At 48.0% G+C, this 14,945-nt stretch overlaps 1 protein-coding gene and 1 long non-coding RNA gene across 12 annotated transcripts in view; one reads left to right on the plus strand and one right to left on the minus strand.

Moving 5' to 3' along the window:
- Nucleotides 1–11,082, minus strand: part of LOC141937108 (C-type lectin domain family 2 member B-like) — a 26,564-nt gene extending 15,482 nt beyond the window's left edge. For 7 of the 11 annotated variants that reach the window (XR_012626862.1, XR_012626863.1, XM_074854515.1 and 4 more), the window contains exons 1-2: nt 2,025–2,102; nt 867–1,302 (exon numbers count right to left, since the gene is read on the minus strand). The gene's annotated coding sequence lies outside the window, so the exon portion shown is untranslated. Of the gene's footprint in view, nt 1–866; nt 1,303–2,024; nt 2,103–9,827; nt 10,444–10,889 lie in introns of those variants that run through there. The other 4 variants (XM_074854516.1, XM_074854519.1, XM_074854518.1 and 1 more) reach the window with 4 other exon arrangements.
- The window catches only part of LOC141937094 (uncharacterized), a 786,032-nt gene that overhangs the window by 367,699 nt on the left and 403,388 nt on the right, over nt 1–14,945 (plus strand). The gene's annotated exons all lie outside the window — the stretch shown is intronic.

The raw sequence follows: 14,945 nt of genomic DNA on the forward strand, positions 1-14,945 counted from the left end.
AATAAATAAACCCCAATCCAACAGCAGCTGCCTTGGTTCTGGCAGCACTACAGCTTGTTATCAGCAGGCTGGATCCTACACCCCCCCAGCCTCTCCTCACACACACACAGAGGCACCCATGTGGGGCTGCAGTAAAAGGGAAGATTCCTATAAGCATTTCTTTTGGCATGTTCAATCCTGTTTACAAGCTACTTTTCACCCCTCTCATTAAGAAGACAGAAGTTTATCCCATCTGAAGCCATTTTCCTTTGAACACGATGCAGGAGGCACCAGCTGTCAATACTGAAATAAGGCCCATGGACGCCTTTGAAAATATGCCTCAATGACAGGGAGTGTTTGAAATAGCAGAGGAACAACACTCCACCTCCCAGACTCCCTCTTTGTACAGAAAAGCGGTACCTACTGTGACAGGGCCTTTAATTTCAACACTCCCCTTCTTTCTGAAGGAGGGTTCTAGCCCATGACTGAAGTGCCTGTCGCCAAGACATTTCTTGTCCAGTTGAAAACAGTTGGTTTAACCCCACCAAAGCATTGCAGGGACTGGAGGATCTTGCTTTCAAACATCTGCCTTTCAACTGGATCAGGACAAATAAAAATATTGTAGTGGTGCTTGAGGAGCCTGGTGCTTCCCCCAGCGGGCTATCGAATTGGTGTCATTGGCCACCCTGACCCACCCACAGCTCGGGGTGTTGTACCAAGCAGAGCTGACATCGGCTGAGGGGGGAGAATCCTGCAGAGGAGTGGCTGTGGGGTTACAGGGCAACGAACTGAACCTTCAACACCAGCTGGGCTCTGCAGGGGGATGTTTTAACAGCGACCCTGCTAGTATCTCTCCTCTGGAAACTCGGACCCCAGCTCTCTCCTACCTCAGAGCTGCAGCACAGTGCAGCGGTGTTGGACGGTTGGACTAGATGATCTTCAGGGTTGGACTGGATGATCTTCAAGATGATCAAGGTTAGACTAGATGATCTTCAGGGTTGGACTGGATGATCTTCAAGATGATCAAGGTTAGACTAGATGATCTTCAGGGTTGGACTGGATGATCTTCAAGATGATCAAGGTTGGACTAGATGATCTTCAGGGTTGGACTGGATGATCTTCAAGATGATCAAGGTTGGACTAGATGATCTTCAAGGTTGGACTAGATTCTCTTCAAGATGATCAAGGCTGGACTAGATGATCTTCAGGGTTGGACTGGATGATCTTCAAGGTCCTTTCCAACCTAGATGATTCTGTGATTCAGCTCAACAGCCAGAGCTGTCGCTGGCTTTATCGATTCTGCACCATCTCACCATCGCATCCCTATGTTTAGGCTGCATTTTAAATATCTATTTGATACAACACACACATCTTTATGACTGATTTGGAGCACTACACACAAAGCTAGAAGGTCACGACGTGACATCTGGCTTTCACTCATTCTTGTGTTAAGAAGCCAAGAAGCTGTGAAAATGCATTTAAGGAAAAGGCAACTTAATAGACACAGCTTTAAACTAAATGGATATGAGAAAAGTAACTCAGAAACAGACCCCAGTAAGGGCATTACAAACCACTCAATCGCATTTTGAGAGTTCTCTCAATCTCAATACCGGCTACGTGTGCTCACAGCTGTGATGTGATACTGCACTGCCAGGATGGGCAGATGCCCTTGATCTGAGGAAAGCGAAAAAGGAAAAGAAAAAAAAAAAAAAAAGGAAGCAAAGAAATATAGACAAAGTTGTGAGGCCCCTTAAACAAGGCTAGCCCTTAGGCAATGTTAGCTAGGTAACATTCTTACAGAAAACAGGATAGATAGTGAACTAATCCCTGTCTTTGAGATAAAGGGGGAGCCCTACCAGCTAAAGGATGACCAATTCCTGATAACACCAAGGATTTACTTCCTGCAACATCTTGATAGACACAAAAGTTCCAATTAACAAAACAAACAGGTAAAACTAACTCTACAACCCGAAGAGGAGCCAAAGGTCCAGAGAGCATGAGCAGGAAGCAAAGTCAAAAAATTCATGAAAAGGAAGGAGTCTTACTTCATCCTGAAGACCCTTGAAGACCCCGGCCCACCCTCACCAGGAGGCACTGCACAGGCGCGAAGAAGAAGGACTTGGGCGGGGGGGGGGGCAAGAGGGGAATTTCTCGGAACTAATTGTAATATTCCCTCCTTATCTTCGGAAACCTAATGCATATGTAACATTTCAAACAATAAAAGCAGCTGGTTTTTTGGCTCCGGGCGCGCACGTTTGTGGCGGAGCGATCACCTGTGTGCCCGACGTCGTAATAAACATACTGCTTTATAACTCTGAGTGAGTTGTAGAGTTTGATTCCGCGCCACAGCTGTTCCATCTCCAGCCAGGATAGGATTTCCATTCCCATCTAATTTGACCTCCCCAGTAAAGCCACTCAGTAGGAAAACCCTCAGGGCATTAAATGGACAAAGCGAGGCACGCAAATACTCCGTTCTAGCACAGCACATGTCTCCAGGGGGCTGCAACTGATTTTGAAAACTAGATCCATGACAAAACATTGCACCCTTTATAAAAACCTTCCCAGAATGATATGACAGGCTACGACCTAGCATTCGTTCCAGGAGAAACACCTCTTCATTCTTCATGCATTGAGTAACGAATGGCAAAAACCTCGTTAAGAGAGAAAAAAAAAAAAAAAAAACCTCACGGCAAAATATCTCCTAAAATAATTTCACCTCTACACATCACAGTAACTGGCACCTGTCCCTTAACACCCCAAACGTCTGTAGAATATCACTTTGTTCAGGGACACTGACCTCACTATGAGCACACCGTGAGTAAGGGTTGTAGGACAGGGAATAGAGAGAATCACATCTTGTTCAGAATGGCTTTTGACTTGGGAAGCCAGAAGACATCTAAGCAGCATATTCTGGTGAATTTACTTTGATACGTGAAGATTAACTCCAGGGAAATAAAAATAATACATTCAAGGATTCTTCCCACCATTCCTGTAACTGTTCCTACTGTCACAGTCATTAAACCCCTCCGTTAACTCCCCAAGCATTACAGCTCTGCGATATTCAAGATAATAAAGCAGCCCACAAAACAACCTTCCTGAATAACAATCATTCATAACTGATAAATTACAAAAGGTCTTTCTAATACACATCTACAGTAACCAGAGCCCAACTGAAGCACAACCAGCACTGACTGAAGCACAACTAACACGAACAAAGGCAAAACTATCACAGTGCAAAAGCAAGAACCCCAGCTTCAGAAGGATGCTGCACCCCGAGTCACTCTGCTGCACCCCCAGAGCAGTTTGTCTCAGGGGAAATGTTCATTCCAACAGACAGGGGCATTTTCTGCACACAAGCTCAGCCAATGGTTTTACAGCAGCACGGCAATGCCACCTGTCTGACAGAGCAAACCAAACCCGGTTTTAGAGAGAAACACGCTCTGAACAATCACTGTAGTGCCCTGCCCGAACTGTTTTCCAAAATAAACAACCACAGGAGGAGGGTTTTGCTGTTGTTATGTGCCAAACTCTCACACCATATCATTATTTTTCACAGTCACTCTCTTTAATATTTATTCTGCATGTTCCCCACAGGAAATTGTGATCAGCTACAGCTCAGAAATGTAGGAAGTTTTCTAAATCTCAGAAGCCTGAAGTACAGAAACTTATCATTCCATATGTCTGTTCAGCCTCTCTTGACACAAAGACTCTCTTGCTTCACTTCTAAGCTCATTGCTACTAGAGCAACAAGCCACTTAAAACACTTCTGTGGGGCTGCCCACTCCTGAATACAAATATTTGGATTTTGTACACACTACTCATTGGTAAGGGTTTTGCTATTGCACACAAAAACAGATGCTGGCCCCTGAAGTTTTCTCCTACTTCTCTACTTTTAACTCACCTCCTAAAGCCAGAGGGACCGGGGAGATGTTGAATGGCAACAGAGCACAGTTCAGCAGCTTCTCCTCTTCAGCTGGTACCTGGAACCAGGATCTCTCCTTCAGGTACACTGTGGGCAGCCCAACACACAGCTCACTAAGTGGCACGGCTCATGTTCTTCCAAGCACTCAGGGGCATTAGTTCAAAGCAAAAACAATTAATCTGCACCCTGACGGAAGGGTTTGTTTGGGCTTTCCCCATCCTTTTGTGACACCACACAAAAAAAAGAAAGTCTGGCCTTCTTTGCTTGTGCTGATCGGTTTGTTGGATGTCAATGAAAACAGACTCACTCAAATATACGATACCTGTTACCTTTTCAGTCAAAAGCCGAGTTTCACAAAAGCTCCATATCCACAACATGCCTCCTTGAGGACTTCAGGTAGGTAAAGTTTAAAAACAAAGCCAGATCTTCAGGTGTGTAGATGGATACAGCCTATGGGCTTAAACAAATCCATTCTCATCAGCCCAACACCCTGAACGAGTGCTGCACCCTGTGCTTTTAGAAAAGGTCATAGAAAAATAACCCAGGGGAGGGAGGAAGACCGTTCAAAAAAACCCAACAAAAGAACAACAACAACAACAACAAAAAAGAAAAACCCCAAAACCAAACCAGAAAACCACAAAAACCAAATATTTAAGAATAATTACTCAGGCTTTTTTCTCACATATGAGCACCAGATCTAACAAGGCCTAGTTACCTACAGATTTGCATGTTGGGGTTAGTTCATTTTAATGTCTAAGCAGCTCCCAGCAGGACACACACATTTCTGCCTCATAAAAGTTTAATCCGCAACAAAATCTATCATTAATAAACAACTGCACATCAGACCCTGTTTAAGGGCCATAAGCAAGTACTAAAGACTGGTGTGAAATTTGCTGAGACCCCACAGACAGTCAGCCACCAAAAACATATGTGACCAAGATCGGGACGTTAATTTGAAGATGAGGGTTTAGAGAGGATAGAGATTACCTTGTGCCCAATGTGACTGATCCCTGAATTTCTTCTAGCAGCCCTTTTGTGCTGGAGCAGAACAAAGGCTCAACAGCTGATTTGTCTTTCATTCCCCACCACCTCTCCTCTACGTCTTTTTCTTCCCCATCTCAGCAGCTGCCCCAGAGTTTGCTCACTATAAAATAAAGATTAGCAGATAAACAGAAGCCATTTGTGGTGTCAGCTCTTAACAGCTGACAAACTAATTTCTCTATATTCCTTTTACTTCCTCCCCATCTACTCCACATGCACATTTTCCAAAACTCTCTTCTCAATTTTATTTTGAAACACAGTTTTCCCAGATCTTATATTCTTCCTTCTACTTTCCCATTATTCGTAAACTTCTGAAAATCTAAAATCCAGGCGATCATTTTAACATCCCTGGTCTCTTTAACCTCTGCTCCAGCTGGACTTCATCAAAACTCTAAATGCCTTGTTCACCACCTGATATTGTGCCCTTCCAGAATTACCATTAGTGTCGAATATCCCCATATGCACAGATTTTCAGATACACTGAACTGACATCAGTTTTATTTGCAGTGTCTTCACCATTCTGAAGTTCCTATTCCTATTCTTCTGGACTCTCAACTCATTGTAAGAAAAAAATTTGATAACCTAATTTTTAGAGGCACTAAGAATTTAATGATGTAACAAAACCCATCAAACCAGTACATGCTCAGAAACTTCTGAAAATCATTCCCTGACGAAAATAAATGCTGTACAAAGCAGACAGACACTAAAATATTATTTAAGGATATAATCAAGACCTCATTAAAATCAGCAGCAGTTTTGCCACTGGCTTACAGGGCCAACATTTCTCACAGAGCCTATAGCTGCTACGTTAAAAAAAATAGGTTCAAAACGCCAACAAATTGTGATGCTTGAGTCTTCTACCCACAGCACAATCGCTGCACTAACCATAGCTACAAACCCCTGGAGGAGTCCCACAAAACAAAACCAGGTTATTTCGCTACTTCCACTGAGGCAGAGCCTTGCGCCCCCTTCGCACCCCACATCCCTTCAACACATCTCCTTTTGGACTGGGGAACTGCACCCACAGCCGAAGGCACCATCTGCTCTCGAGGTATTTGAGAGGTCTGCAAATCTGAAAGAACACACAGCGACTTGCAGCATCACTTTAAATTCATGTGTAGAAAGCCACATCACTTTCCCTATTGCCATTTTCTGCCAGTCACCTCCCTTCAGCAATAACGAGAGAAAAAACATTAATACATCATCGGAAGAATCTGCTTACCAAGGCAGTTTATTAATATTTCTGAATACTGCAAATTAAATTAGCTTGTTCGCACTTTCATCCTTTCAATACATAGATTAGGTTCTTATTTAAAATTTCTGTGTTAACAGCAGAATAAATATTATTTTTCTTGCCCAGGCTAAAGTAGTAAGTATGGTAACAGTTAATAAAGAAAATGAAAGGCAATCTTATTTTGGGCAGGACTGTTACTCCGTTTCCGTTGTACGTGTACCACAACACGTTCAGCTGGTCATCAAGAATCCAGCCTGCATATTTTAAGGTTATAAACCTGATTTAAACAGTCACCAAGGCTCCTATTCAAATCAGTAGCAGTTCTGTCACGGGCTTAAATGGCCAAAACTTCTCCAAGAATTCAGAGTAAAACTTCGCTCTTCTCTCTACTCACCAGTCACACAGTAAAAAATGAGTGCAAAACACTTTAAATAAATGAATAAATAAATAAATGAGCCGGGATAGCTCAGAAATACACCCCCTGGATTGGCACCGCACTAAATAGAGCGAGAAGACACTGTGGAATGTGGAACTGTTACCCAGCTCACAGACAAAACCCAAAGCCCCCAATGCGGTTTATTTGGCTGCTGGCAGAGGGGCAGACGCTGCCGTCACACCCCAGCACAGCACACCCCTCCCACCGCCTTCTGCCCCTACCAGGTGCCTTCATCTCTCTCGGGTCCCAGGTCTGCTGGCACGGCTAACGATGGCAGGGGAACATCATCTGCACAAATGTCATTGCTGCAGAGGTTCTGCTTCCAACCACGATGGCACAAGCAGCACAGAGATGAGGAGCCTGTGGAATACTTCTGTCCTTTCACCCAAATCTACATCTCACTGCACTACACAAAATTAGTAAATCACTTGAGAGCTGCTACTTTCACACGAAAACATCTGAAGAGATCCCATCACGATGGCACGGCAAAGAAACAGAGAAGAGCCCAGAAAACAAGAGTGAAGGAAACAAAAACAGAGAAGAAAGCTGGAGCTGGAAATGCACTGGAACCAGTCAATGTATTTTCACAAGCAGTGATTTGCACTACCAAAATGCACAGGCAAAGAGTATTTTTTAAAGCTTCCTCCCAGCCTGTCACAGCTGGTTCCTCACACTGGCAGACAGCTGTGACCCTCAGAAGCATTACTGACCCAGCTGGGTCTCAAATTCCTGTATGCTGGAGCATTGTACAAAATTAAGTGGCATTTCCTTAAATAATGTAAAAGTGACATCACATTCTAGAGTGCTGACCTGCTTTCTCTCAAACTTAATGCCAAAAAAGATCCAGGAAAAGCTTTTTCTCCTCGACCGAAAAAAATAATCTGCTAGTGTGAGTCTTCATGGAGAAAATGCTGCATAACTTCACACCCAGACCCTGCAACTGGGTGTGCAGGAAGTTTCCACACCCACGTCAAACTATCAAAAAACCCACACTGACACAGTTAAGTCACTGAGATAAGACTGTGGGACCTGCGATGCATATTCCAGTTCAACGGCCTTTCTCCAGCACAAACCAGCTGCGACTTCACCACAACACTGAGTCCATTTCCCACCGATGAAGGAAATAATGACACATTCCTATCTCGGCACTCACAGGGGCTTACACAGCAACACCCAGGGCAAAAAATAGTGCTGTCTATAGGCAACTTAGAACATCACCATTCAGATCTTGTAATGCACCTCTATGGGGTATTTGGGGTCTTTTTTCTTTTTAGTTTTTCTGCAGAATTATAAAATGCATGACACAGATTACAGCGCTCATTGTAAAAACTTTTTGCTTTTCCCACATCCAGGACTTCTCTGCTTTTCCTTACGGCTTGCCTGCGGTTTCTCTTCCCTTACACCACCACTGTATTTTATAAAACAACTATCCTGCACAGGACAGATCATGTTTCAGGTAAAAGCAGTAGACTTTGTAGGAAACGTTCACATTTTGTGCCATACAATGAAAAACTGATCCTACAGTCTTCAGTCGGAGGGTGTGTGGGTTTATATTACCCCAGCAATACCCTCTGCCATGCAGTGCAGGGAGAACAAGGCAAAAGCAGTAAGTACAAGTAACCACGTGTTTAACTAGTGACCAGCGACAGGGGTTTAATACAACTGCATGTCACATCTATGGCTGCACCTTCCACAACCTCAGCGTTAAAGGCCCTTGCTGAAACACAGGGGGACACATCAACGGTCACAAGCACAAATCACACTGCACATTCCGAGTGCTCACAAGCTCTGCCGTGGCACACAGCCAGCACGTCCCACAGCTGAAGGCTAATACAAAAGCATATTTACTTTATCAAGGTAACCCAAGTTTACTGTCACTGCAGAAAACTGCCAAATCAATGCAACAGCAAGAGAAACACTTGATGAAGCTGCACACCCAGCCCCTACTTGCCATTATTTCTGTGCACGTCTCCTTTTGTTTCCCCCTGTGCTGAGCCCCTCAAGTGCCACAAAACTGCTTCGTAAGGGAAAGACCTGGAGCACTGAACCTTGTAACAACTTCTCCAAGACAGAGGAGAGAGTTCAGTGCTTCCCCCTAGCAAGCTGGTAGTTACTCCAAAAACAAAGCATGCACTGCTCCTTGGTTTGACCTGAAGTGTCTATCGGGGTTTTTTCCATTAATACTTTCACTGACACACAAACGCTGTTTCATCTCCTGCTTTACTTGTATTAATCAACCCCAGAGAAACAACTGTGCAGCTTTCACTCCTCCACCTCGCCTCAAAGCTCTGTGACACCTGGTGAACACACAGCTCCTTCTATCAGGACGTCTCCAGAAGTACGTGAAAGCAATCCAGGAACTTAAACTGTGAAAATGTCATGTCCTCAGGATGTGCAGATTTTTATGGTTTTCAAAATCTACTTTATTTTGACAAGGTACTTTTCTCAGTGACTCGTATCTGCACAATTCACAGCAACACATAAAACCCATACATTGACCTTAGGCAGCTCTGACCTCCCAAATACTCCAGATGGGCTAATCCAACAAAGCCCACCTTCCAGTAACCTTCATGGGGAAGTGGGAATTTGTCCAGATGGAGCAACATCTCTACATCTCTCTTGAAATTTATGAAAAATTGTAAAATATGTGGCTGCACCTTCCACAACCTCAGTGTTAAAGGCCCTTGCTGAAACACAGGGGGTCACATCAAATGTCACAAGCACAACTCACACTGCACATTCCGAGTGCTCACAAGCACAATCTAGTGAACAAGAACATTGCCAAATTTAAGTTGTTCAACATCCAGCTATCAACTATGAACGCTTACGCGAGGCATTAGGCTTGAATCAAGGAGGAATCCCACCACACACAGCCAACGCAGCACGACAGACCATGCTCACACACACACACACGCTGACATCTGGAGACACAAGACGCTTTTCCAGCACCTTCTGTGACTAACAGACTGAAATCCCCAACGCTCTCTCCTGTAACCCAGCCCCGGTGCGTGCCCTGTGCTCTGTCCCGGGTCCTCCTCCTGGTCCAGCTCCCCACGTCCATCCCCTCTCAGGCTGCCCCAAGCTCTCCCCACGCAGGCCTGGCTCAAGCCAACGTGCCCCAGCTATTCCAACAGTCCTGCAGGCCCTCAGCCAGGGCACAGGACTTCACCCTGCGGGCTGACAGACACCTTTCCCACGGAACTCCATTCCCTCACCTCACCGCTGCAGAGAGCTGCTGCTGCCTTTGGCATCCTCCAGGCCAAACTCAGGGAGTTCTTCAACCTCCAGGGATCGCTGCAGTCCGCACTCCAAGGGTGAAGGACCCCCAACGTGCAGAAAATACCCCTTGGGTGTCCAAGATGCTCTCAGCAGACCCTGCACAGCCGTGTGTTACCCTCTCCCCAGACAGTGCTGCCTGTTTAGGGGATGTTGCTCTGCGGTTGGGATCCCCGAGATGAATACCAGCTTCGGGTGAGAAGAGCCATCATCACGCCTCTAAGGGGACTTTTCTAAGGCTCCTCATTCCTCTGGGCTATTCCAGGTCTGAGTCAGCCCTTCCCATTTCCATTGCTAAGAAAACATTCTGGAAATATTTGTTACTGTTTCTGCAGTAGTTCTCTGTCCTGCAGCAGCCTCAAAACTCACGGCTAAAGCAGAGATAATGAACAACGCCGAAGTATTTTATGTGCCGTTGCTACTTCTAGCTAGATAAATACAAATATTGCTGTCCTTCGTACCAACTGCATTTGTACCACAGACACACACAGCGAGGAGCTGCAGGGGACAAGAACCCTCCTGGATGATCAGACACCACGTCTTTGCTCTCTGAGCTTTTCCAGGTCATTCATATTTCACTTCTATAAATTCCTCAGCTGCCTTTACAACAGGTTCCTCTCTCTCCTTCTGAAGTACGAGCAAGAGGAACTGTTCGAAGCGCCCAGCACACCTTGCCTCGCTCCCCCGTGCCCCGGAGAGTTTAACACCCCCAGTGCAATCTGTCCCGGACAGAACCCCCCCGCGGGCGGAGCAGAGGCTCAGAGCAGATCCTGAGTCTCCCGTCTAGTTCCAGCAGCTCTAGAGCTGTGCAGGAAGACAATGAAGCGAACCGCAGCTTCTCTCCACGGCGAGAGACTCGCTGCTGTCGGAGCTGTCGGAAACCACGGGCCGTCCCGCAGCTCCCGCCCCCACCCCCCGGCAGAGGCCGCCCAGGACAGCCGGTGCCTCGGCCCCCCCGGCCCCGTTCTGAGCCCCCCGCTCCCCGCCCGCAGGGTCGGTACCGATCGCTCCGTGACCGCCGGAGGGGAAAAGCCCCGCACAGACAGAGCGGAGAAACGTCCCGAGCAGCATCGGGGGGGGGGTCGGTGTTTCCCCCCGGCGCGGGGGAATGATCCGTCCGGAGCGGCGGCGCCGCGGTCTGTCCGTCTGTCGGTCGGTCCGTCGGTCGGTCCGTCACGTTGCGGCCGGGCGGGTGTGTGAGTGTGTCCGTGTGTGTGTGCGCGTGTGTGTGAGTGTGTGTCCGTGTGTGTGTGCGTGTGTGTGAGTGTGTGTCCGTGTGTGTGTGAGTGTGTGTCCGTGTGTGTGTCCGCGTGTGCATGCGCGTGTGTGTGTGTCTGTGCGTGTGTCCACGTGTGTGTGTGTGTGCGTGTGTGTGTCCGCGTGTGCATGCGCCTGTGTGTGTGTCTGCGCGTGTGTCCACGTGTGTGTGTGCGTGCGTGCGTGTGTGTGCGTGTGCATGTGTGTGCGTGTGTGCGTGCGTGTGTGTGCGTGTGTGCGTGTGCACGTGTGTGCGCATGTGTGCGTGTGCATGTGTGTGCGTGTGTGCACATGTGTGCGTGCGTGTGTGCGTGTGAGTGTGTCCGTGTGTGTGTGTCCGTGTGTGTGTGCGTGTGTGTCCGTGTGTGTGTCCGCGTGTGCATGCGCGTGTGTGTGTGTCTGTGCGTGTGTCCACGTGTGTGTCCGTGTGTGCATGTGTGTGCGTGTGTGCGTGCGTGTGTGTGCGTGTGCATGTGTGTGCGCATGTGTGCGCATGTGTGCGTGTGCATGTGTGTGCGTGTGTGCACATGTGTGCGTGCGTGTGTGCGTGTGTGTGCATGCACGTGTGTGTGCGTGCGTGTGCACGTGTGTGTGCGTGCGTGTGCATGTGTGTGTGCGCATGTGTGCGTGTGTGTGTGCGTGTGTGTCCGTGTGTGTGTGCATGTTTGTGCACATGTGCATGTGTGTGCGTGTGCGTGCATGCCTGTGTGTGTGCGTGTGTGTGTGTGCACGTGTGTGTCCGTCTGTCTGTGCCTGTGTCTGTCCATGTGTGTCTCCGTGTCCATGTGTCTGTCCATGTGTGTCTGTCCATGTCCGTGTGTCTGTCCATGTGTGTCTGTGTGTGTGTCTGTCCGTGTGTGTCTCTGTCCATGTGTGTCTGTGTGTGTGTCTGTCCGTGTGTGTCTGGCTGTGTGTGTCTCCATGTCTGTGTGTCTGTCCATGTGTTTGTGTGTCTGTCCGTCCGTCTGTCCTTCTGTCTGTGCCTGTGTCTGTCCATGTCTGTCCGTGTGTCTGTCTGTGTGTCTGTCTGTTTGTCTGTGTCTGTCCGTGCGTGTCTGTCCGTGTGTCTGTGCGTGTGTCTGTGTGTCTGTCTGTGTCCATGTGTCTGTCCATGTGTCTGTCCATGTGTCTGTGTGTCTGTCCGTGTCTGTGTGTCTGTCCATGTGTCTGTCCGTGTCTGCCCATGTCCATGTGTCCGTGTGTCTGTCCATGTCTGTCCATGTGTCTGTCCGTGTGTCTGTCCGTGTGTCTGTCCGTGTCCCCGCAGCGCGGGGCGGCCTCTCTCCATGCTGTGTCCCCGCTGTCCCGCTGTCCCCACCTGTCTCTGGGGCTGTGCCCGCGCGGGTGCACACGCGTGTGGCGGCGGGTGTGGCACATCCCCGTGTCTGTCCGTGCCCACGCGTGTCCCGTCCCCCTTTTCAGAGCCGGGGTCTGTAATTCTTTCCTGCATCCCGTACCCAGTGAACTCTCTTGCCTCAGTAAGGACATCATTTGGGTGGAACGAGTGACAGTTCACGCGTGACAGACTGCAGGTCTGTGCCCTGTCCCCTCCTATTACAAAACATAACACGCATCCCTCAAGGAACTGGAGAAACACGTTGGCTTTGCAGCCTGAAGCCTCCACAGGAACAAAGCACGTTCTCCATCCAGTAACACGATCGCTCATCCTGAGACTGAAGAACCCGCAGAAATGTTCAATATTAGGCTTATCCAGAAAAACGCAGATCAGAATGGAGTCGGTCAGAGTTCTGAAGGATTTTGAGCAAAACAACCCACTTGCACAAAACGCAGCTACAACTTCACAGCAACAATGAGGTTCTGCTGAAATTCTGAGTGAGAATTGTGTGAAAGCGCAGCAGCAGTTGCGTCTGCGTCACATTTGGGATGAAAGGGTCAGGAAACTGCTCATCAATACGTCTTTACAAAAGCTAAGCTTTCCAACAGGTGAGCTCCCTACCTAATTATATTGAACTGTAACTCTGTCCGTCTGTCCGACACGTTCACCAGACTGTTCTGTGAAATGTAATAACCAGACCTAAAGGTGCTTCTGTTTCTTCTTGGGCCAGATAATAAACCTAAACCAGACAAAACGTTCTACGGGCACGGAGGGAAGTTTGGCGCATGCAGCACACTGCAACGGTGCTACGTGGAGAGAAACAGATCTTTAGCGACCTGTCATCCACATTTAAAAAGCAAAAAACTCTCAAGTGACACTGCCTCGCGAATAATGTTCATTATCACAGAATCACAGAATCGTCTGGGTTGGAAAAGCCCTTGAAGCTCCTCCAGCCCCACCATGAACCTCCCCCTGACCGTTCCAACTCCACCAGATCCCTCAGCGCTGGCTCAACCCGACTCTTCAACCCCTCCAGGGATGGGGACTCCCCCCCTGCCCTGGGCAGCCCATTCCAACGCCCAACAACCCCTTCTTCAAAGAAATCCTTCCTAAGAGCCAGTCTGACCCTGCCCTGGCGCAGCTTGAGGCCATTCCCTCTTGTCCTATCGCTTGTTACTTGGTTCAAGAGACTCATCCCCAGCTCTCGAAAGTACCTTCCTTCACAACCTGGGAATGTCAAACAGGAGCGTGCGGTACCCAGACGGGTTCACTGAGAGCTAGTTCACCGCCCAGCAAAGCGTTTAGGCGAGGACTCAACCCTGTGTGCACAAGCCGTTTCAGGGGAGACGGGGGTACTTGCCACACCTGAAATTATGGGTGTGCTCAGCCCCTCTATTAAGCTGAGACAGCCTTGAAGTTTGAGGCAGAGGAATCTGTGTTTTGCTGAACCAGGGTTTTCCCAAACCTTGCATGATTTTCAAACTCTGTCTCTCGCCCTCCTTCTTTCTTACATTCAGCAGAAGATTCCCAGATCTTCCTACTGGTTAACTCCGACTCTCCAGCACATCTCTGCCAGCTCTCCTGCCTGCTCTTGCCCTAAGAGGGGAGCTCCTGTCAGCAAGCGGCGCTTCCAGACCCGCTCACAGTGATGCTTCCCGTGCAGGCAGCGAGGCTTTGGTCAGCCCTGTGACACAGCAGACAAAAACCAGCCAGCGGCTAGAGGCTGTATGGAATAATGGCCGCTTTTTCATCACTAAACTGCGTTCTAGTGAATTGGGGGTGAAAAAAGACCCAAACGTTGTGCTGATTTTAAGCAGCGAGCAATCCCTGTTTCAAAGCAGGTTTGCTGACTGCCAGCCCAGCAGACAGCTGTGGGAGCTGGACATGGCGGCCACCATGCCCTGTGTTATTGATTAATTGGAATTTAGTGGGAAATAACCACTTCTCAATTTTTAGTGATCAATAAAAATTTATTAGCAAGCGGCGAGTGAGCAGAACAGCGCTGGGTGTGCCGGGAGTCTCTGCTCTACCAGCACACACCTCCCAGGACAGAACCGAGTCCCTTTATCGTGTAGCTTCATCCATGTTCATGACGGGCGTACCCTGAGGGGGCTGCAAAGGTCTAAACAAGCTTCCCGGGCTTTTCTCCGGTTTCCACGGGCTTTTCTCAGGTTTCCCTCACAGAAGGGGGGATGACTCAGCACAGGGGTTTGTGTAGTGGCTTGAAGATGGGGCCATTTTAGCTCCCTTCTAACAACTGATTTTAACAATAGAAACTATATACATATATCTTCTTTCTTATTTACATAAGAGAATTACAAAACTGTTCGGCCACAACATCCTGACTACAACTTCTTTTTCCCCTTGAGATTTGAATAACAAATACCATATATGTTTTATTACACCCTGGACCTGCCCAAGCACATGTCACCCGTTCTCTCTTCTCTTCTCTTCTCTTCTCTTC

The sequence above is a fragment of the Strix uralensis genome, chromosome 37 (assembly GCF_047716275.1).
Source record: "Strix uralensis isolate ZFMK-TIS-50842 chromosome 37, bStrUra1, whole genome shotgun sequence".
Classification (NCBI taxonomy): Eukaryota; Metazoa; Chordata; class Aves; order Strigiformes; family Strigidae; genus Strix; species Strix uralensis.